The sequence below is a fragment of the Hippopotamus amphibius genome, chromosome 4, assembly GCF_030028045.1.
Source record: "Hippopotamus amphibius kiboko isolate mHipAmp2 chromosome 4, mHipAmp2.hap2, whole genome shotgun sequence".
NCBI lineage: Eukaryota > Metazoa > Chordata > Mammalia > Artiodactyla > Hippopotamidae > Hippopotamus > Hippopotamus amphibius.
Window position 1 is genome coordinate 95,541,762 of NC_080189.1, and position 24,492 is coordinate 95,566,253.

Here is a 24,492-nt window from a genome sequence, read left to right on the forward strand (position 1 = left end):
GAAGTAGGCTACTGATTTTGATGAAGTTTCTAAGATAAGTCAATGGAGAAAATCATGTCTTTTCCACAAACCAAGGGAGAACAACTAGATGTTGACATGGAATAAAAGATTAATCTTGACACTTACTTATACTACATGCAAAAATTGACTCAAAACAGGTCATAGTCCTTCAAAACTAAACCAGTAAAACTCTCAGAAGAAATATTGGACAAAAATTGTAACCTTAGGATAAGCAAGATTTCTTAACATCCAACAATCATAAAAGAAGAAAGAAATGATATAACGTACTTGATCCCTACTAAAATTTTGCTATTCAGAAGAAACAAGGAAATGAAAAAGAAACTTATGAAGTGAATGAAAATATTCACAAAACATATATATCAACATAAGGACTTGTATCTAGATTATATAAATGCTCTTAAAACCCAAAATTATTAAGACAAAAAGCCAATTAAAAAATTTAGCAAAATATTTCAAATCACAAATTAGAAAAAAAGGTATACAGATGGCAAATAAACAAATTAAAAGATGTTCAATAACATTAATTATCAGGGAAATGCAAATCAAAACCCCATTGAAATACTATACCATACACATGAAAACGGCTAAGATTAAAAATCTGACGACATGAAGTTTTGCAAGGATGCAGAGGAGGGATCAGCAAACTTTTTGTTTAAAGGACCAGATAGTAAATATTTTAAGATTTGGGGGCCATATGGTTTTTGTCACAATTACTTAATTCTGCTTTTGTAGCATGAAAGCAGCTCATTCATAAACAAATGAGTGTGGCTATGTTCCAATACAACTTTATAAGTACAGATGAATTTGGCTCAAGAACTATAGTTTGCAGACCCCTGACAGAGAGCAGTGGGAACTCTCATACACTGCTCAGGTGAATGTCAAATGGTACAACCACTTTGGAAAACTGATTGTCATTTCTTAAAAAATTAACCATACACCTACCAAATAACTCTGATATTCCAATCTTCCATATTTTTCCAGGAGGAATGAAAACATGTCCATACAAAGGCTTGCACACAAATGTCCGTAGAAAATTAATTCAGAAAAGACAAAAGGTAGAGACAACTAAATATCCCCCATCAAGTGAATAAACAAATGTGTATCCATTCAATGGAATACTGTTCAGCAATAAAATAAATGAACTCCTGATACAAACAAGTAAATCTCTAAACCATTATGTTAAGTAAAACACACACAAACACACACAAATATGTATACTTATTTCATTTGTATAAAATGCAAATTAATGCATGGTATGAAAAAGTAAAAGGCCACAAGCAATCTTATCAGGGTGAAGAAATTCTCTGCATCTTGCTTGTGGGGGTGGTTTCAAGGGTGGACAGCACTGTCAAAACTCATAGAATTGCGCACTCTAAAACAGATGCAGTTTCTATTACCTAAATTATCCCCTCAGTAAAGTTAGTAAGGGAACATAAATATATAGAGAGCCTTCACCCAAAGTTGTATACATCTCAAAGAGTTTAACAAAGACAAAGGTTCTATGCAGCATTTTACCATATATATACAAATGTTTAATATATATAGTTGTATATATAAATATATTTATATATTGAATATATAAGTATTCAATATATAAATATTCAATATATATATACACAAATATTTAGCCAGCCATAAAACGCCATTCCCCAAAAGGGTTGTTCCTTGAGGTAGTATAGTATATATGTGTTTCTCTTATTACCCAATCTTTTTGCTCAATTATTCTACCCACTGACAGACTTTTCTTTGTGAAAAAAAAAAAGAGAATGTCACCTCTTTATCTTGTTCACAAAATATAAATTGCAGTTGAAGACAACGCTGATAAATAATGGAAACTGTCAACAGATAATCCCAAAATGACTAAGGAACTAAATCAGCAAAAGCAGTATTCTGGAAGCAAAATATGATGATATAAAGGAAAAAACTGTAGAATGAGACTCTGGAGTTTAGGTTCCCAGTCTCTGTAACTTGCATTAAATTTTTCTTGGCCCTAGTTTCCTTATGTAAACAATGAAATGATCTCTTAAATCCCTGCTGGCTCGGAAGTTCTGTGGACCTAAAATCATTTAGCACAGATTATCAAAGATAGAAGAAAAAAATCACAGTTTAGGGAAAGAAGGAATTATTAGCCAGAAAAATAAAGGACTCCAATAAAGAGGTTAAAAAAAAAAAGAAAAAAGAAAGGACTCAATCTAAATCTGAAGTAGAATTTGTGCAAACATTCAGACAATGAAGTTTCTCAAAGAAGTAGGTAACATTCCTCTTCTAATCATGGCTGTCCTGATCCCACCCTCACTGAGTGCAGAGGAAGGTAGGCATGAACTAGATGCTCTCAGGAGGAAAGCTGTGCCTCCAAGCATTCCTCCTGACTCTGTGGGCACGAATATGTGACCAAGGCAATGAGGTAAGAGCTTGTTAGTTGCCCAGGTCACCAAGGTTCTTGTCACTACAGCTAAGCAAGAGCTCAGTTCCAACATGATTTTCTTAGCCCACCTTTCTCTTTTTCTTTAAAAAATGTCTAAGGAATTCTCTGATAAGGAAAAAATATTGTAATTAATTGAAAACTCTTAGAAGTGGTTATTAAATATTGAAATATCAGTATGCTATAAGATAAGAGAACCTATTCAAAAATCAAAATTAAATAATAGCTAAATTAACAGGTGAACATTTTGAGTTATTCATTATTTTTTAAAAAGACTTTAATAAATATTGATATCTGTTAGAGAATTTTAAATGTTTTAAATGGTTTTGTTTTAACTTAATTCACCAACAACTTATTTATATAAAAAGGTTTCATACTCTTTCCTTCAGTCATTCACTAAATAAATATTGTCTGTTCCTTAAATTGGCAGGTGGGGGGAGGCATATAGAATAAAAAATATTTTTCACCTTGAAAAGCTTATGATATAGAATAGAAAAATGACATACTTAAACATCCGTGAAAAAAGTAGAACTCTTTTAAAATATAAGGTAAATTAAAAACAGTTCGTGAAGTATTCAAAGAAAGGGAAAACTATACTGTACATTTCAAAATTCAAGTTTTAAAATAAACCACAGGACTTCCCTTGTGGCACAGTGGTTAAGAATCTACCTGCCAATTCAGGGGATATGGATTTGAGCTCTGGTTTGGGAAGATCCCACATGCTGCAGAGCAGCTAAGTCCACGCACCACAACTACTGAGCCTGCGCTCTAGAGCCCGTGAGCCACAACTATTGAGCCCACATGCCACAACTACTGAAGCCCATGTGCCTAGAGCCCATGTTCCTCAACAAGAGAAGCCACCACAATGAGAAGCCCATGCACTGCAACAAAGAGTAGCCCCCGCTCACCACAATTAGAGAAAGCCTGTGCACAGCAATGAAAACCCAACACAGCCAAAAATAAATAAATAAGCACTAAATCTTTAAAAAAATAAAAAATATTTCAAAAAATATTTCATAAAATATTTCAAAATATGTAAAAAAATGTAAGCAAGTAAAAGTAGGTAGTCCCAATATATGTGAGAAAATTAGATAAAAGCAAAGTAACTTTCTCAAGGTTACACAGTACTTCAGCTTGAAAATCCAGAACTATGGGCGTCTAGAATATAATTTCATTCTAGTATATGAGACCTTCCTACAAAACAGACCAAAGTTATTCAATAGTCATAAGAGAATGAACTTTGTTGAATGGAATAATAAATTATATATACTACTCTTGATCTTTTAGCATTCTGATTTGTATCTTTTCTTCATTCTTATCCACACATTTTTAATCTTCCTTTTTTAGTTTATGTGGAATTTTATTTCATATTCCTCTCTTCCAAAATCAGTACCTCTTTAACTTAACTACAGTCTCTTTTAATTGCATTCTACTTTTTTATGGATTCCTAAAATTTTTGTCATCAGCCTCCTAGTAAGGTATTTGTATATATTCAATCTAGAATTTGTTTAGAGTCAAACTCATATGAGGCATGTCTAGGAAACAGTCAATATTTGCAGAACGGTTCTCAGATTCAGGAGAGGAAAAAAATGTCATGGATCTTGGCATCCCCTAAGCAAAAAGCCATTAAATAATAGAATTGGCAGGACAAGCAAAATATATTGATTGCCTGCTCTTTAAAATAGTTATTTATATTAAATATTTTTAATAAATTTACATTCAAAAATTTTCCTTCAGATTGCTTCTGTTAAAAAAAAAGGGGAGGACTTCCCTGGTGGTGCAGTGGTTAAGAATCCACCTACCAATGCAGGGGACACAGGTTCGAGCCCTGGTCCAGGAAGATCCCACATGCTGCGAAGCAACTAAGCCCAAGCACCACAACTACTGAGCCTGTGCTCTAGAGCCCACGAGCCACAACTATTGAGCCTGCTGGCCACAACTGGTGAAGCCTATGTGCCTAGAGCCTGTGCTTTGCAATAAGAGAAGCCACTGCAATGAGAAGCCTGTGCACCATAACAAAGAGTAGCCCCTGCTCGCCACAACTAGAGAGAGCCCATGCACAGCAACAAAGACTCAACGCAGCTAATAATAAAAACAAATAAATTTATTTTAAAAAAGGGAGAAAATAAGGATAAAGCAGCATTGTCACTGAAATGGACATTGATAAAAAACAGGTCTCAAGGCTCCCACTTTGGGAGGGCCAGATCACATTTTCCAACAAACTGATATTTCTCTACCCCCAGTCTGTATTTGTATCACTCAAAGGTTAGAATCATAAGTTCAATTGTGCAAACAGTTCTATTAGATGCAATACCTGGAGGTAAACTTCATCAGATTTTAGTTGAATTTACTACTTTTTTATAACATTCATGAGTTGACTACCAGCCACTGTCTCATTTCAATCCAATGTGTATATTGTTAATTGTATTCAGTGATTTAAAACTCATCCATATGGACTGCTGTTGTTTTTATAAATTAATTTTGAAAAACTGGCTTGATTTTCAAGTACACATTAAAGATGATGGTGGCAATGACATTGAAGTCAAGTCTATGTGTGACTTTGGCCTTCATTAATTTGGAACAGATTTTAATTAGGACTCAGGAAATTCACTTTGTGCAACATGCCTCCTTTATTGGGGCCCTATGAGGCAATTATAATGGGAAAATCAGAAGGTTCTTGCTTGCTGAAAAAGAAAGCAAATGTTCACTGTTTGTGTAAGTGTTGCGCTAATGAAAAATACTGTCCAGGAAATTATTGTGGAAAGTATTGTGGAAATTAATCTATCCCAAAATGAATATATATACATATGCATACAGATGTTGATGTTCAAGTATATACATATATGTATGTCTTAGAACACTGTCAATACCAAAGCCATATTTTGAAGTCTTTATCACCCTACCAATACTAAACATGAGATATATCTCCTATAAAAAATTAAAAACCCATATTGACTTGATATTAACTTTAACAATTCTAATGTACATCTCAAGTCAGTGAATTTTCACCTTATGTGGCAAATGTTTTGCATATATAACTGAAGCTTCCATATAGCAATTATAATATAGTCTTCTTAAAAGTCTTATTTTTCTTGATACTAAATATGAAAAAAACCTAGGGGAAAAAAGCAGTTGTTCACATTAAATAGAAATCATCATCTAATTCAATCCAAAGGGACCCAATAAAATTTGGAAATCTTTAGTTTTACTAAAATAAAAATTAAACTAAAATTGATAAGTGAATTTTATTCTACTCAAAGACCCATAAGGGAGAAAAAGGCTTAATTTTTTTCCTTACCAATCCTATATACTACTCATAGATCTTTAAGTGTATGTTTTTACTCCTTTGTTCATTCCTTCTAATAGCAATATATATTATACAGTGGGAATGGTAAGTCTAATGTTGGTAAATTTTCTTCCTACTTCATACAATGAAATGTCTTGAGCAACAATTAGAGTTAAAGAAGGTTTTAAAAAGAGTAATATGTATACATTCAGATTTCCTAACCCTATTTTATTTTAAAGGTAATATTTCAGTCTCCCACATCTTAGGTCAAAATTAAGGTAGCATAACACATTAAACTGACTCCTCCTTCTGTGTTTGGCACTTAAACCTTTGAATGGATTCTCATTGATAATAACCATATGTGGTCCAGGAAATGTAGAAGGGGCGGGCTCACCAAAAGATCTTTCTGGATGGCAATCTGCCCATGTACCATCTACCTCTGCTCTGTGACTCTCAGGGAACATGGCAAACCCAGTCTAACTCCTAAGTATAACAAATTTTTTTTAAAAAAGAAAAAAAAAAGAAAGAAAGAAAAGCAAAATAGAAACAATCCAGATCTTGACATTTTAAAGTGGCAATGTGACTTCCCTAAGAACTGTTTTCTTTTTTTAATGTCAGAGTCCTCTCATATAACCAAATTATCCCACAGAATAGAAGACTATACAAGTGAAAATGGAAAGTGCCCTTAATTTTTAAAAATTACCTTCTAAATTATATGCCAAAGAAATGTTCTATTAATCTAAATTTTCACCAGAACTTATTAACATGCAAACATGTGTCTATTTTTAAATCTCTTACCTCTTTCCAGGAAGAATTCTTAATTCCTGAGGTACATTTGCTCAGTCCAACTGTTTAAGTACTTGGACACCATGTAAGTATCCTATAAAAATAAGCAAGATCATTCTTAGAATTCATTTTAAATCAAACAATTAGCTATTAATTAATAAGCACTTAAAAGTCAGTATAAATTTCTTCAAACAAACTTAATTCCTTGCATTGGAAAATGTAATGTAAGGAGGAGAAAAGTATCATGGGAGGCAGACACCGAACTTGACAACCATTTCACTCTGACTCTGCCAAACAAATGACAATTTGTAATCGTTAATTGGATTTGAGGTACTTTGAAATAATTCATTATTTAGTCTCTGACTCTGCTAAAGAATAGCTGATTTATTTGAGAGTTAGTGGAAATTCTAACACGCTCTATTGATTTGTCCATAATGCTATGATGTCATTAACATTTTTCACTACTGATGATGAAAGGCTCAAACTGACAGCCCAGCTAAGAAGTAATTTCATGGCACCGCTAGCAAGCAACTGGATTTCATTCTAACAAAAGCTTCTTTTTTCCCAAATAAAGAAAATATACCATATATGTAAAGTAAATATAAATTTTAAATAACTGAGTCTTTTTAAATATGAAATTTAAAATAGGCTTTGAATAGTTTTATTTTACTAAAATAGATGCTTTGTCATACTAATCATTCACTATTTCACATCTGAATAATAAAAATAATATAGAAAACAAAATAAAGACAATTCGAATCTGGGCCAAAGACTTAATAGTATCTCAAGAAAAAGAATGTAATGGAGATTCATTAGCTAAGTATTAGCCTTATTAAACAATATTAATCTTATTTGTCAATAAAAACTACAGTAATACAGAAGTAGTGCTTCTCTCACAGTTACTTCCAATCCTGTTTCTTTTACTGTACATCTTGGGGAAATATAGACTATTTACATGATAACATATTTTTGAGAAACGTGGAACATATTATCCTCCATGCTTCTTTGGATTCCCTTACTATGTGATAGTATTATAGATAACCTAAGAGTTGATTTAAGCAAAAGATTTATGCTAGGTGTATAGATAAAAAGCAAAATTTAATACCCTAAAGATATATGCACACATTGAAACTCAAATGTCAACCATGTTTAATATTTCTTGCACACATACATCACAAGGTGGTGAAACTATTTCGTGGTGGAAAATGAGATCTTTGCAGGAGAAGAGTCAAATAACTGAGAGACAAGTGTTTTTGAAGACTTATCTCTGTGAATGTTGAAATTAACATACTATATGGCAAAAATGGAGTTGGAGAGAGTAACAGTAAGCTAAAGCTAAAATCTTAAAAGAAGAGGGGAAGTGACCAGAGGTTGGTGGAAGACTTCTACAAAGAGGAGTAGTAGCAGGTGGTATCTACCAATGTCATGAGATCACAGCTAGGGAATTTAGGGAGGAGGAAGGAGACTGCTCTGGAAATGACATTGAGGAGCAACAGAACATTACCCCACCTCCAACCCCAGTGATTTAAGTGATGTGACAGGAATATAGTGCTCTCTTGAAAGCGGGCATGAGAAGCTGGATCATCAGGGAAGAACCAGGATTCATTTAGAGAGAAGAAGAAAATACACATAAGCAGTTGAAAATAAAGAGACCTGGTTGGTGAGTTCCAGAGAACATGGTGAAAGAGCACCAGCAGACAGACAGAATTCGAGGATGAGGATGAGAGTCTTGAGAATCAGGAATGACTTGGAAGTTCTGGTCATGGACATAAAAGGAAAAACCAGGCATGATAAGTCAAATCCTCATTTTCCCAAGACAGGACGAGGCTCCGTGTGTCACTGAGGGCAAAGGGATGGTTGTGAGGTCTTCTCAGGAGTGTTCAGGGCTTTAGGGTGTCCACTTGACTCTTGATAATAGTGCTGTCTGATCCAGCAAATGATGTGTGAATTCCTCTTGATTTCAGATGGACACCTTTACACTAACACAGGGGCTATCTTTCTTCCTTGACCTCCATCAGTAATGGCCTGTAGGTGAGGAATGTATAACACATGTGGGCTTTCTTTTGACTTGTGCGGAAGAAATCCTAATGGCCACTCTAGAGGTCAACTTACTTTGAGGGCACAGTCAGTCTCTTGAGCCCTGCTGATGATGGCTATGCCTACCGTGTGGGTGAATCTTCTGCACATGAAGACTTAAAGGCCTGCAGAGGGGCAGGTCAGAATATTTCAGCATTCTGATCTCCTGAATTTCACTACTGGAAGCCTCAAGAAAGGGAAGGTTTGTTCCAAATATAAGGACTTCTGCTCTTTACATCTTTGAATTTTCTCTTATCCTGATTTTGCAAATGTTTTAACTATGTCATGAACATCTTCATAAACTTTAAATGGACTGATTGTTCATAATCCATGTATTTATTATTAATTCAATAAATATTTATTGAGTATTTACTATGTGCCAGTTACTATTTTAGACAGTAGTAACAAATAATAAAAGTGCCTGGCCTTAAGCCACTTAAATTTTACACAAAAAATAAACCAAATAACATACAAATGTATAATACAATGTCAGGCAATGTATGTGCTATAAAACAAGAGGATAGAAATTGGGTGGGTATTAATTTGCCTGGGATGGTCAGGGAAGTCCTCTCTGAGTTGGTGATATTTTACCTTAGCTCTGAAAGGAGGAACCATGTGCATATCTTGGGAAATAGTATTTATGACCAAAAGAGCAATAAACACAAAGGTCCTGAGGCAAGATTTTTCATTGATTCATCCAGAAAAGGCAGTAAAGTCAGTGAGTAATAAGTGAAGGAGGAGTGATGCGAGGGAGGTAGAAAGGCAAAATATAATATGGTTATAACAATAAATAAATTTGACCTGGTTAAAAAAATGTACTATAAAAATTGGTAAAGTCTATGCCATGAACACAATTTCCTAGTTGATAACAATACATTGCTCAAATCAAAATATTATAAAACAAAGCAACCAAAAAAAAAAAAAACCCAACTGTGGATAATATAATTACAATTGCTTATTTACACAGTGGAAGTTTTATTATTTCATTTTTCTCTATATCAAATTGACCATGACGGAACCATCATTTTGGTCAAAAAAATTTACTCTTAACACATGAAATACTGTTCAAACCATGATTAAAATATACTTGACAGAATGAAAATATGCCTCTTCTCTGATAAGGCAGAAAGTCTTCTGGCACAGATGAGTTTTTCCACATATCTTTGGGAAGATTATATGAGCCAAGTAAGCACCTGCAGATACAGAATATCTGATCCAACCTGACAGTTCTTTTTTTCATTCACACCATGTAATTTTTCAACAAAAAAATCTGTCAGAAGAGGTTCCATTAGTGTCAGGTAAAGATTCCTAACCAGCATACTTTCAATTTGCTCTAAAATGATGGTAAGAAGTAAAACTTAAATGGAAAACTCCTATTGCAAAGAAATTGTAACTCTTTATCTTATCTATTTCTTTTCTTTGATCCTGGTGTTCTCCTGGAAACTCTAAAGAAGTTGTGACATTGACAAATCTGATGTCTGCTAGTTCCTACAGGGATGCACTAAGAACAAATGTAACATTCTACTTTCTGCTGTACTTGTTTTCATTAAGCAATGATTTACTAGGAGTCAGCTGAATTGAAACTTGCATTGGTCATTTTCTTTAAAAATAACATAGCAAATTTATTGCAAAGACTTAAAACTATCTTCAATATTTCTAGAAAAGTTAATTCCAAATTTAATCTCTCTGTCTCTCTTTCAATTTTTCTCCTTTTCTTCCTCCATCTCTCCTTCTCTCTCTCAAGAGTGGATGAAAAGATGAGGTAATTTGGGAAACAGATATGAAAATATTTAAAACTAATCAATTGAGATTTAATTTTATTTATGGTGAAGAATTCAAGTGATTTTGATTAGAATTAGTAAATATATCTCAAATTACTTAAAGATATGGATTGTCTGTTCTGAATATTTAAATTGTTCTAAAATGTGTAAATTTAAGTAACTTCAAAGATTATGTTTAACTGTACAGTTTCTATACTTTATTTATTTATTAATACATTAAAATACTTATGAAACATATCCGATATGTTGCACAATTTTTTAGGTGTAAAATTAAATTAGTCATGCAGCTAAAATATAACCTCTGGGGAAGGACTTACTTTTTTTTTTGCCACTATATCCCCAGTGAATAGAACAATGTCTGGTAGAAAGTAGCATTCAAATAGAGATGAACTTATTTGCAAAGGAGAAATAGAGACACAGATATAGAGAACAACTTATGGACACCAAGGCGGGGGGCGGGTGGGTGTGATGAACTGGGAGATTGGGACTGACATATATATACTACTGTGTATAAAACAGATAATTAATGAGAACCTACTGCATAGCATGGGGAACTCTACTTGGTGCTCTGTGTCAACCTAAATGGGAAGGAAATCTAAAAAAAGAGGGGATATATGTATACATATAACTGATTCACTTTGGTGTACAGCAGAAACTAATACGACATTGTACAGAAACTATACTCCAATAAAAATTGATAAAAAGACAACAAATATATATAATGAATATGTCTTTTAAGTGAAAGTGTATGTTTGAAGGAATGCATATATTTTAGTCAATGAGAGAATATGTGTTCCTGTCTCCCTTCTTTTATTTTACTAAGAGAGTCAGACAACTAAATGACGTTCAATTTGAGGAATATAATGATGGTTGTATGTACTGAATGCTTAGGAAACACAGAGATAAGAATCTGAGTCATTTATAGGGATTTCAGGGCTCCAAGTCTATGAACAGAGGATTAAAGACACATAATCAAGATTTAGAGTATACACATCTGGGGCTGGTATATCATTAGGAAATAGAGCAAATTGCTCAGAGAAGACACATACATTTTCCCAGGTCCCACATTTTTTAAGTTGTGAAAAATTAAATAACTTCTAAAATATGAAAAAGATACAAATTAGAAATTAAGAAATAGTCAAATTCCTGTTAAATTTAACCTGCCAGCCTTATTTGTTAAATTGAAAAACTTTTTTAAATTTAAGGTTCTTTTATTCTGCAAGTATCCTAAACATGCATAAAAATTATTGGAAAAATCACAGAAAATGATAATGCAATGAAAGGGCACATTTATAAAGACTTTTCAGTTTTTTAAAGCAAAAGCAAATGCTAAATGGGGAACAAAAGTAGAATTAATATATTTGAAGTACTATGAGGTGAGGCAACCGAAACAAAAAAATGACATATAGGGCTTCAAACAGCCTAAAACAGGCCCATATTATCCACACTAGCTGAAGTTAAATATCATTTTATCGAAATATTTGCATGGCATCTATTCTTTAAGTAAACAGTTTCAAAACCCACAGTGTCATTGATTGTCTCACGTTTAGAATAGAGATCTGCAGCTAAAAACTTCATTTTTATTTTTCAATGAGATTACAAAGTAATAGAAATTAGAGTATTTGCCCTGAATTTAACACCCTTCAGAATAATTGTTACCTTAAATAAACTTCTTAGTGTCTTTTCAGGAGACTTTAAATCAGCCTGGACAAATTTCTTGGGACAGTTTTAGGTCATTAAAAGGTCATGAAGAGAGCCCCAGTGGTAACAGATAATCCTAAAAGCTTTTAAAAAATTACACTGAAAACATTTTTCTTCTAATAAAATAAACAAATTCTATGAACTAGTATAAAACTAATCACCTACAGTTTAAATATTTGAGTTTACTCATGTTAATAATTCTATCTTGTAAACTTTTATTCACATGTATCTCCTACTGTATACATTACCTACATTAATATGTGCTGTATAAAATTATGTATAACACATATGCATATGCAAGGACATGTGTATTTACTCACATACACACACACGCCCACACTCACATACACAAACTCTCTGTGGAGAATCCTTAGCTGATTTGTACATACTTTGTATTGTTTTAATTAAACTTTAAACTTAAATCATCCACTGGCTTAGTACCACCACAATTTCTGGAATCCCTATTTCCATCTGAATATATGTGATCACCTACTCTAAATATATATAATTCTTTATTCTGAATATATATGATTCCTTACAGGACTTTGAATCTTTCTATTATTTCTCAATCATAGAATTAATAGAATTATTGGTACAAACTTTTTTTGAAGCTTTCTGATGTTTGCAACACCTCCTATTACAAAGTTATTTCCAAAGTAAATTTATTATTTGTTTCTTTGAAACATTGTGAATAAAACCTTAGACTTCTTTAACCACTCTGGCCACTTGCCTCTAATTAAGTCATGCACTGTTATTTATCATTGTTTTTTCAGAGTATCAGCTCTGATATACTTAAATGCTCATTTTCTTTGTAGTTCTAATGCCATACAAATCAAAAGAATCCAATTTTGAGAGTAAAACAGTAGAAATTAGGAAGAGAATGAAACTATAAGTCTATAAATCCTTTCACTTTTTTATTTTACAATTCTGTAAAAACAAAAATATTGATTCACAGTTTTTTTGGAATAAATCAAATTAATTACTTATTGTCCTCTCCTGTGGTCTCAAATATTTTAACAATAGGTTTCATCCTTTAAATTACCTGTTAAGAAACCTTTTTCTTTCCTCTTAACATGAATGGTACCATATTCAGTTTTACACTTAAAGTAATAGATAAAATCATGCTTGTTGAATGAGTTTGTGATAGAAAGGTCTAGAAGTATATGCTGTGTCTCCAGATGTGTGCTTATGGTGAGTGAAGAAAGAGAATCATTTTTGCAAATATAACACCCCAATTTTCTATCCTTCTCAAGTTCATTCTAGACCTGGCCCTTGTCCTGAAACATTTTGATAGTCTTAAAAACCCCCTCAAAATTCACTCTGTGAAGTTGCGGGTGCGTCAAAAATTATCCACACTCTGGCTGTAGAATTCATTTTAATTAACTTTTAGAAAAGACAAAGGCCTCATTTTTTGACATAATCTCCTTGCTTTTCAATACACTTTGTCTATCTGTCAATAAGCTTTCATATTCCTTCATTAAAAAATGTTTTAGCCTGAGCTGCGAGCCATGAATGCACCATTGTCTTCACTTCATCAGAAGTGAATTTTCTTCCTCATGGGGCTGCTTTCAGGGGAACAAACAGATGAAAGTCCGATGGAGCAAGATCAGGGCTATAGGGAGGATGCCATAACACCTCAAAACAAAGTAATCCACGACAGACTTAGGTTTCAAAAAGTTTGTGTGAGATGGGTACTGAAACAACTCATGGAAGAGCATAAACAGAAGCGTTTGGATATCTGCAAACAAAATTTGTACCAATACTCTAAGGAAGGCGAAAGTTTCTTAAAGAGAATCATTACTGGTGATGAGACATGGCAGAGTATGGAGAGTAAATGGCAGAGTATGGAATGGAAACATCCTCAATTGCTGACCAAGAAAAAGTTCAAAAGTCAACCACCCGCTGGAAAATTGATGTTTACAGTTTTCTGGGATTCTCAAGGGCCAGTATCAGAACGTATCAGGAAAAATTTCAACAATCAACAGTTCTCATTACAGTGAGATGCTTATTGAAGAGCTGAAGCCTAGACTTTGGATTAAAGGCAGAGGACTGCTATCCAAGGGCATTGTGATCTTGCATGACTGCACGTCTGCACACTTCTGCCCACACTGTCGACACTCTGCAAAAACTTCATTTTGAGGTGTTAAAGCATCCTCCCTATAGTCCTGATCTTGCTCCATCGTACTTTCACCTGTTTGTTCCCCTGAAAATAGCCCTATGAGGACAAAGATTCACTTCGGATGAAGAAATGAAGACAGCAGTGCATTCGAGGCTTGCAGCTCAGCCTAAAACATTTTTTAATGAGGGAATATGAAAGCTTGTTGACAGACACATAAGGTGTATTGAAAAGCAAGGAGATTACGTCAAAAAATGAGGTCTTTGTCTTTTCTAAAAGTTAATTAAAATGAATTCTACAGCCAGAGTGCGGATAATTTTTGACTCACCCTTGTACATCTAGTTTTATAATTAGATAAAGAGGTAAAATTTTAATTAAGACAAAGATTGTTACAAATCTATGATCTTATTCCTTGGAAACATTAGGGAAAACAAATTATAGACAAACATTTAGGTATCTTATATATTGCATATTACAAAGCACCCCATTTTTTCACCAATAAGTATGTAATATTACATTAGTGAAGCTAATGTATTGTATAATATTACATAAGTGAATTATGTCTAGATCATGCTAATCTTAGTAACAAATCAAATATTTATAAGCTCCATTAAGGAGAAAAAAACAGAACTATCTAAAAATGTCAAGCAACTAACATACTAGTATACTCAGTTATATAACTTTAAGATAAATGCATAAGATTGCATTATTGCCAAAATATTTACATCCCCTCTTCACTGTGTCCCTACAAATGAGGAAGATTATACTTCCTACTCCTTTGATGTCATTCTTGGTGATGTAACCTGATTTGGCAAATACAATGTGAGTGACAGTGGCAGGGGCTATTTCAGAGCAGAAGCCACAGGACCACGGCATGGTTCTGCCATCACTCTTTTTCCTGGGATATCAGCTAATTCTTAAGTCTGGGTACAAAATAATGGAGCAGAGCTGAAACCATCACATAATATATATATGTGTGTGTGTGTGTGTGTGTGTATAAAATGTGAGTAGTGTTAAAAAAAATCTTTATTCTTATCTTAGGGCCATTAATTACCTCAGCATAACTTTGTGCTGACATGGAATTTGCTGCTTAGAAGTAAAGTATTACAATAAGAAAAATCTGAATTATATGGTAACAGCTCTGATGAGATAAAGCAGTAGGTGGTGAGAAAATGTTATTGGAGGTTGGAATGATGGTGACCTGTATAATACTATGGAGAAACATTGGGCAAAATTGTAAACTGCAATAACTTGGGAAGCATATAATGTTCTAAATTAGCTGTGACTTCAATATTCAGTTGGTACTGGCCAGTTTGTAAGGAGGATCAAAAAAAAAAAAAAAAATAGAGGGAATCTAGAAATTTCAGGCCTACAGCATTGAAAAATGAAATTGTTTCTTTTCATTGATTAGTAAAAGAAAAATTGTGAAAAGTTCTGAGTCACAAAATATAATTTCAACACAGCCTCTTAGCAAAGAACAAATTGAGTGTACATTTCACTCCCTTTTTAAAAATCTCTGCTGATTCAAAACAAAACAAAACAAAAACCTCAAATTAAGGTAGCAGCCAGTAAATACTTTCCTTTGGATAGAATGGCTCAGAGAAAATAGAATAAAAAAAAGGGTGCTAGTCTTCTAGAAGTCCAATAAGCTCAAGGTACCAGAGTTTAGGTGGAATATCATGGGTGTAGCTATTGGTAGAAGATTGTGAATACAATAAAATATTATTAGTAAAAAGCCTACTATGTTTTGAGAAAGTTGTACTGCCAAATGAACCATTAGCCTGGAATAAAAGATTGTGAGTATTTAAGATTTAAAATAAACTTTAGGCCTACCAAATTTCTACTGTTCAGTAAAACCAGCCAAGAAAGGAGCACAACCCTTGGGGGGATATTCCACAATGCCCTGTTCAGATAATACCAAAGAGGGAGAGTACTAGAAAAGGTCTGCCAGAGGGCAGAGCTAAGGGCCATGGAGACAATACGGTCTACAACTGCAGGCAGGCATCAGGGAACATTCACCATAACCAGGAAAGGGGCATTCCCACTATTATTTCAGATTCGCTATCATCTACATGGTAACTGCTTTCTGCCTCACTTCTTCCGCTTTCTGTTTAAAAGTGTCCTACTATCCCACCATAGTATATTAGAACTGTGTATGTGTGTGGTGCTGGATGAAGGCGGAGGGATAGAGTATATAAATGATCCTTTTTAGTTCCTAGTTCTGCAGATTAAGATCCTCATCTGGACTGTCATGAGGTTCTAGACTTTTGAGTCTGACACTGTGATTAGATGGATATTTTGTGCATGTAAGAGAGAAACATGAAGATAGGTAGCCAGCCTTCGGTAGGTTGTATTATTGTCAAGATAGGTGCTGCTGCTCTCAGCTGGGCCAGTCCCTGCAAGAGGGTCAGACTTCTAACACCAACGACTTTACAAGTGGTCATATGACTTGCTTCGTACAATGACATGTGACTGCAAGTAACATGTGCGGAAGCTTTAAAAACCAGCTCATGGTTCTGCCGTTGTCCTTCTCCTTCTGCTAAGAGATGAGCATGTCTCAGATAGTACCTGCTTCTTTATTTCGGAATAATGAAGTAGAGCCTTAAACTGTCCCACGATGAGTATATAACATGTGCAATATATAAACTTAGTTAGTATAAAGCCACCTAGGTATTGAAATCATTTGTTACCATAGTACAACTCAGTGTAGCCTCACTGACTGAACAATACAATAGAAAGTGCCCAGAAGCAAAAGGTGTAGAGAAAACAGCATGTCAGAGACAATAGTCAGTTTTGCTCAGCCAAGCAATGCCTGCTTCAGAAAGAATTCATTTTATGCCCTGTCTGCCTTCGTACAGCAGGAATTCCAGGGGACTGGCAGACAAGAAGTGGTCAGAGAGCCATTATGCTGAGTAAAAGTTGATTTTCCCTGAGTATAAAAAGAAGAAAAGAATGTTGTAACAGTAATGGAGAAAGTAGTTTGATTTGTTTTAATCTCATACTAAATCCTTTGCAGTGCTGTAGAATTATGAAGAATAAGCAAATAATAAACTAACCGAAAATAATATTGTCTGGAGAAGTTTGTTTGTTGTGAATAATTTTCTACTAACTGGTGGGATTGGATTGCTAAGTCACTCATTTCCAAATGGGGAATCAACCTTACCAAAATAAAACTTCAAAAGACTGCAAAGCATCATATCAAGTTGAAATTTTAAGATATATCATTTTAATCAGCAAATTTGTCAGCTCACTGAACAGGTAAAATATGCAAATGTAGTCTGTTAGGCTGGAGAGAGTGTGAACTATTCTCCTCTAGATATTTTTAACTTTTGAAGAACTTGGTATGTTAATGATACCACAATGAAGACACAGCCTCAGGGAAGAAAGACCCCAAGAAATGAAAGTCTAGGCACCTTCTACTCTCTTTGGATGATTGGCATAATAATAACAGATACAATTGTGACCTCTGTTTTTAAAATACCAGCTATGGTTATTGGCATCAAATTATAGAATTGAAACAAATAGTGAGAAAGCATCTAAACTGCCTTTGTTAAAACCAATTTTGTCATAGTTTAATCTCCACAAACAATTATGTAAGCAATCTTTGGTGACTGAAGTTCTTCTCACATTTCCTCTTTAACTAATAATACATAAAAACAACCAGACAACACTGAAAAAGAATAACCAACTGTATATTCTTGTCATAAATAAATTTAGCAAATGTTTCAGTTTCATGGTTAAGAATTCCTTCAAAAAATTTCATATCAAATCTTACTTTAATTACATTCAAATACCTTACTCTGATACCTATATCTTATGATGTTAAGACATTTTGAAGCCAGTGATTTTTGAATACAAATTTACCCAATAATTTGATTATTCATGTTTAAATATATTCAATGGTTAAAATTGTAGGGATTACTCCATCTTAGTTATTTTTGTGTTATTAATTTTTTTCTTTTCATTTTTGTAATTTTGGGTCCTTTTCCTCTAACTTTATATTTTTCCCTTTGTTATTTATTTTAAAAAGTGCTCCCTGTTTTCATACTAAACTTTTTTCAAACCATCTTCTTACATATTTTTTCACTTCCATTTGAAAGAAATTGGGATAAAATTGTTTGTTTTAAAAAGTTCTTAAGTTCTATATACCATTCTTAACTTTCAGTATCACTGTAACCAAATTAAAACCAAAATTACTACTGATATAAACAACTTTTAGGACACAAATCTGTTAACAATTTCAAATAATAATAATTTAAATGAAACTAGGAAAAAAGATTTATTTAGCAACATAAGGAATGCAGGTACACAAACCAAAAATCCACTAACTTACTTACACACACAAAAATTTTTCTTTTTGCATCACACAGAGTACATTACTACTGTATCATCTCAGCCCTTAACAAGATAAAAGAAGCATTCTAAGTCTTATATTAAAACTATACTTGGAAACATTGAGAGACAGAGAGAAAATGAGTTACCATTTCGGAGCTCCTGTGAGTCTTCTTTTCCTATTGTTTGCTGATGATTTTTGATCAAGCAGAATTTTTGTTTTCAAGAATCATATTCTTTTAATTTCTTTTAAAACTATAATTCAGTAGCGGAAAAATTTCCCCAAACTGCCAGGGGTCAAATAAAATAAGGGACGAAGAGAGGCATGTGGTGCCCACAACCAAGCTGATTAAACTCTGCAGGATCTGCAGTTTGTCAAAAACCTTTTTGCTGCCTCACATTTTCTAAAAATGGAAAAGGTGAAGCTTTCACAAGTAACGGGCTCCAAATAAACCAGTACGCCCAGCACAAAGCTCATGATACCAGCAAAAAAAGTTTTTTTTCACACATTAGGAAGTTCTACTATTAGTGAGTACCCATCATCCTAATAGGACACTTCTCCATATTAATTTGAGAGTCAGCTTTTGGACTCTAAAAACTCTTTCCATTCCTCAGGCTACATTTGTCCCAAAGAAGCATTAGTCACATGTAGCCTTGAGGGACTTTTACACAAAACTCGTGGAAGTAATGTATAGATCCTTTCCTTGGAAGGGAAAAAGACAAAACAAAACTGGGTCACTGATGGTGATTGTTGAAACGATAAACCTAAGAACACACTATTACTTCTTTCTCTTCATTTAATTTCCTCAGTTTCACCCTGATTTTCTAGAGATAAGGGTGCTGTGTATGGAAAATTAAATATGAGCTACATGACAGTTATCCATGATATTATGGATTCAGTGACAGCATCCTCTATCACAATTCATTTATTTTTGTTTCTTACCCTATCTAGGTGTTAAAGGTAATAGACTAATACTTTTTTTTTGGCATAGAGCTTTTTTCTCTTTTATTTTTAACTTATATTTTAATAAAATTTGTCTTTAAATATCACTATTTCTTCAGTTTAAACATGTAGGAAAACAACTATAATCTTACAATTTTATAACTATTATTCTTCACTTTTCTTGGCATATGCTCTTCCTATTCTAAAATTCGCAGTACATTTCACATTCACTATACTTGACTACTCCTTGTCTCAACATATTTCATCAGTTATTATGGTCGCTGAGTTGCCAATAAATTATTTAACTGAAATATCTGTACTCTGGTGGACAGCATTTCTTGGGACAAACTCCATGAAAATGCAACTACTTCAGGAAGTCCTGAAACTGTAGAATTGTATTAAAAATGCTTGGTTTCTAAATAAGCTTTGAAAAAAAGATCATTTGAAATGACATATTAGTTTCTTAAAAATCAACTGATCTAGAGATTTTTGCTACATTTTTATACAGTGAAAGATGCAAAGCATGAATGATGAAATAAGCAAAGCAAGCTGTTCATCAAATGACTTTTAGGTCATATCTGAGCCTTCTTTTCCCATTCATTAAAATAAATAGGTGATAGATTATTGGGCATTTAGTATGATATTGATATGTTTTTAAACACTGGTAGCACTAAAAAAATAGAAATATGGATTTTTTCATTTAGTCCCATTCTTTCTTTAGCTATTAAATATTAATACTAAGTTGATAATCACCAATTGTTACCAAAAAATGACTTGTTATCACAATTTTGAAACATAGTTTAAATAAGGAAATTGTCTAAAGCTCTGTCTGTAGCATTTATTGTGTGAATAAGTGATTTCTTTATTTTTGTATCCATTAGGATATGTAAAATAGAACAAATTGGTCAGTTGGCATAAAATGACTTCTACGTACCACTGCTTTGCTCAATAACATCTGTTATATAACCACCTTTATCACACCTACGTGTGAATTATGTGATAGGATGTATTACCACCAGATTTACTTGAAATCTAACCGCTTAGAAATCACTCTACTTTTAGGTATGGTCTTGGGAGTGCATTGCTTTAACTATATTTATGTAAATGATTATCACAGATGTTACACACTCACCAGATAATGCACAAAAAAGGCTGAATAAAACATTAACCCTAATTTCAAGGGATTTCAAGTCTCCTTATCTGTCACATAGATGCTGATTAGTATAGTAATTTATCACGCATCAGCCAGAGGTCAGGAGATCAGTAGTTACTATTACTGGGCATTTAGTATAATCCAAATCCTGTTCAAAGCACTTTACATCAATTAGCTATTTTAATTCTGTCAACATTTCAGTCAGGTATTTTAAATTCACTTTACAGGTAAGAAAACATTGAGAGAGAGAGAGAAAATGTTCAGTGAACATGCATAATCAGGGACAGAAGTGATATTAGACTATACAACCTGATTGCAAAGACTCCGTTCGTAGTCTCTGTGGCTTTTAGCATCAATATTTTGGCCAGGGGCATTTAGTGGGAAAAGGGAAGCTGGAAGAGTAGATAGAACACAGACTGTTTGGCTCATGTGATGTTAGGTCCTGACAAAGGGCTTGGCAATTTTTGTAAAACGTACACATCTAATAGATTTTTCTGAGCAGAAGTAAGTAGAGGCACAACGAGCTGGAAGGGGACAGCAAGTAAAGAAGAAGATGGTGTCAAAGACATGCTTCACGGACATAACCATCTCCTCAACCTCACGGAAAGAGATTAGTAAGAACCCCAAAGCTTCTTAACCAGGGGCTCATAGACCACTAAGAATCTGGTGTAAATATTCAAGTGACCAACGAACTTGAATTGGAAAAGAAGATATTTTTACTAACTTTTAACTGAAATTTAACATTTCCTTCATTTATGAAGGTAGGTAACAAAGCATAGTGGTTTATTAGTAATACCTGTACCACCAAAAGGGATCAGATATTTTCACATCACGTTATATTTCTTTCAGAAGTCTTAAAATGTCATTTATATGCATCATCTCTTTCAAATTGTGGTATTATGTCACAATTCCACTATATCCTCTCCTTTAATGATTTAATTTAAAATGGCATGTATTACTAAATCAAAACTTCATTCTTTTCAATATTCTTATAATTTTTGCAATATATTTTTCCTTGTAATACTACAGACTTTGTTTTCTGTATTTAAAAACATCATTCCTTGAAGCATCTCATGGACTTCAACAGACTGCCAAAGACGTGCAAATAGCAAATCTTTTTAGTAGGTGAACCCAAATCAAGAGCCCAGTTAGCAGCAAAGACCTCAGTTGAACCACTTCACTGTCACTATGTCTGCCGTGATTCCCACCTCTATTCTCTTTCTTATTTCCTAGGCCCATGTTATTATTATGATTACAGAATCACTGATACTTCAACCCCATATCAAGACCACTTGGTAACGGGTACTATAACGTTAGTCCTAACGATACTTAAGAGGGGACATACATTTAAATTCTCTTGCTTCTATCAGAAAATGATACATTGTCTTTCAGAATTATGATGTATTACTGTTTTTGTCTGCTATCTATAAAGTTTGTACTTTGTCTGTATACAGTAAAAAAGTTATACCCCTCCGATACACTAAAAAAGTTGCTAAGTTTTAGCAGGAATTCCTCCCAAGCAGGATTGCTAAGAGTATATTACACATCAATCAAAGAAGTTGTCTCATCGCTAGCAGAATTATAAATTTCATATTGCTAGCATCAGCTACTTACAGTATTAAACAGATGTACTTGGATATATAGAATTACTTATAAAAAGTTAAAAGGAAATATGCTCCATTTGCATGATTTTTATTGTCATTTGCTTCATAAAAGGCAAACCTATTATACATTAGAAGTAAATTAGATATGATATTTTTTGTATGTAAGTTATTGTATCACCCATATTTTTAAAAAAAATTTTCTGTGACTTATGATGTTTTGATATCTCTTGAGAGCCTTATAGACCCAAAGAGAGACTGACCCTCCTAGGACCAGCTAATTCCTGGGAATGGTGGACAGCTTGCCTGGAATACACCTTTTATATGAAGACCTGCAGATGCAAGACCATACTCCCATTTACCTTCCTATTTAACTCTCACACGTGAAGCCAGTATTTCCGTGCTCTAAATGAACCCAGAGCCAGCCAGGTAGCAGACCACTAGGAACTATCCCTAAAGCCCAAAGTGTTTGGGAATTATTCAAACTAGCCAGTCGTAAATGGCTTCCTCTGTCCAACATTGCCTTTTCTGCAGTAAAGTCTTCCCCTCACTCCTGCTTCTACCTCCTGACCAAAACGTGGTGTTCTTCCTCCAGCCCTGTGTGGTGTGGCATGTCTCTCGTTCTCGGGAAACTGTGAGTAACGTTAAACTTTTCTTTCAATGGCATCGATCTCTCCTTGTTGTTCGTCACATATAAATTAAGATCTGAGCACAGAGCAGTTATGTGTCACAGTAAAAAGATAAACTATGCATAATTATTTAATCGTAAGTGTTATTGTAAAGGATGAAGCCACGTAATAATAAAGTAGGAGATTTGAAATGAGATGGACTTTTCCAGTTTACTTGCTGTGTTACCCTAGTGCAGCTTACTTATTTCTCTGTGCCTCCATTTTCTTCTGCAAAATGAATGTGAATACGACTGCCGTTTAGGATTATTGTGAAGACTGAATGATAAGATGTATGAAAATATTGGCAGCACAGGTGTGCTAAATACATAGTGGTGACTAATACTGGTGAATTACCTAACATTAGTCACATATGTATTTAGCTGACTTTTATTCTTCATTGCTGACTTTAGGAATTAGAAATCTTATTTGAAATAACAATTGTAATTACCATTATTTTCCTAAATTCCAGTTTACCTAGATAAAATCAAGTTGTTTGGATATAATCTATGAAGCAGATCAAAGTTTTTACAGCCAATTCTAATCGATAATACTAATTTCATCTCATAATCTTTATGTTTATATTACGGTTATCCTAACTAACCATATTATTACATATTTAACTCAACAAATATTTATTTATTGATTAGTAAAAGTGCTCTTTATTGTATGTTTTTGCGAAGTTTTTTCCCTATGTTACATTTACATGCTTTCTGAAACAAGATGAGATATAATTATTGCTAAAATCAAAATGTCAGGATGCTACTTTATAAAAGTGCTCCAGAACCTAAATAAAGCACCATCTTTCTCTATAATATAATCAAGCAATAATAATAAGACAATAACTTTTAAGACCCGCAATCTGGGAATCAGACTGCCTGTGCTCAAATCAGTGCTCTGTTAACTACCTAGATGTGTGACTTGGCTTAACTACATGTAAAATGTGAATAGTAATACTACCTACCTTGGAGTGTTGTGATGATAAATGAGTTAATAGTTTTAAAACAAATGCCCGTCAAAAACAGACCCACAATAGAAGACTGCTAGTGTATCGCTATCATTGTTTGTATTTTACTTATATTCAAGGAAAATATACATATTTTAAGAACAATGCCAGAAAAGTGTTTGAGAGTTTTAAAAAAATGGGAAAGCACATCAGTCACATTTAAACTGAGTAGAGGCTTCCTGAAGATTACATTGGAGCAGAGGGTCTCGGTGCCTGACACCACGGCAGAGTGGAAAAGCAGTTATGACCATGAGCCAGAGTCACATGGGAGTGGAAACTCGACTCCACCATTTTGCTCACTAGGCAAGCTTAGGCAAGTGAAGACAATGCTAGCCTTAGCTTTCTAATCTATCAAGTGAAGGAAATAATAGTACACTCCTTATCAGGTTGTAATAAAGATTAAATGAACTTTTAAACAAATGTCATCAAATACTAAATGTAATTAAATGCAAAAGAAATGCTTAATAAGTATTCACAACAAGGCTAAGACTCTTCATGATTACTGAAGATCAGCTACAAACGGATTGTCATTAAATTAACTGTGCATTTTTCTCTATACTGTAATATTTACGTCAATCAAAGGCATGAATTCTCAAGAGAGGT

General features: G+C 33.7%; 1 protein-coding gene across 1 annotated transcript in view; it reads right to left on the minus strand.

Annotated features, from left to right (window-relative positions):
- SEMA3A (semaphorin 3A) overlaps positions 1-24,492 on the minus strand; it is a 479,868-nt gene that overhangs the window by 311,428 nt on the left and 143,948 nt on the right. Inside the window, exon 2 of the mRNA XM_057733716.1 lies at positions 6,528-6,609. The gene's annotated coding sequence lies outside the window, so the exon portion shown is untranslated. The remainder of the gene's footprint in view (positions 1-6,527; positions 6,610-24,492) is intronic.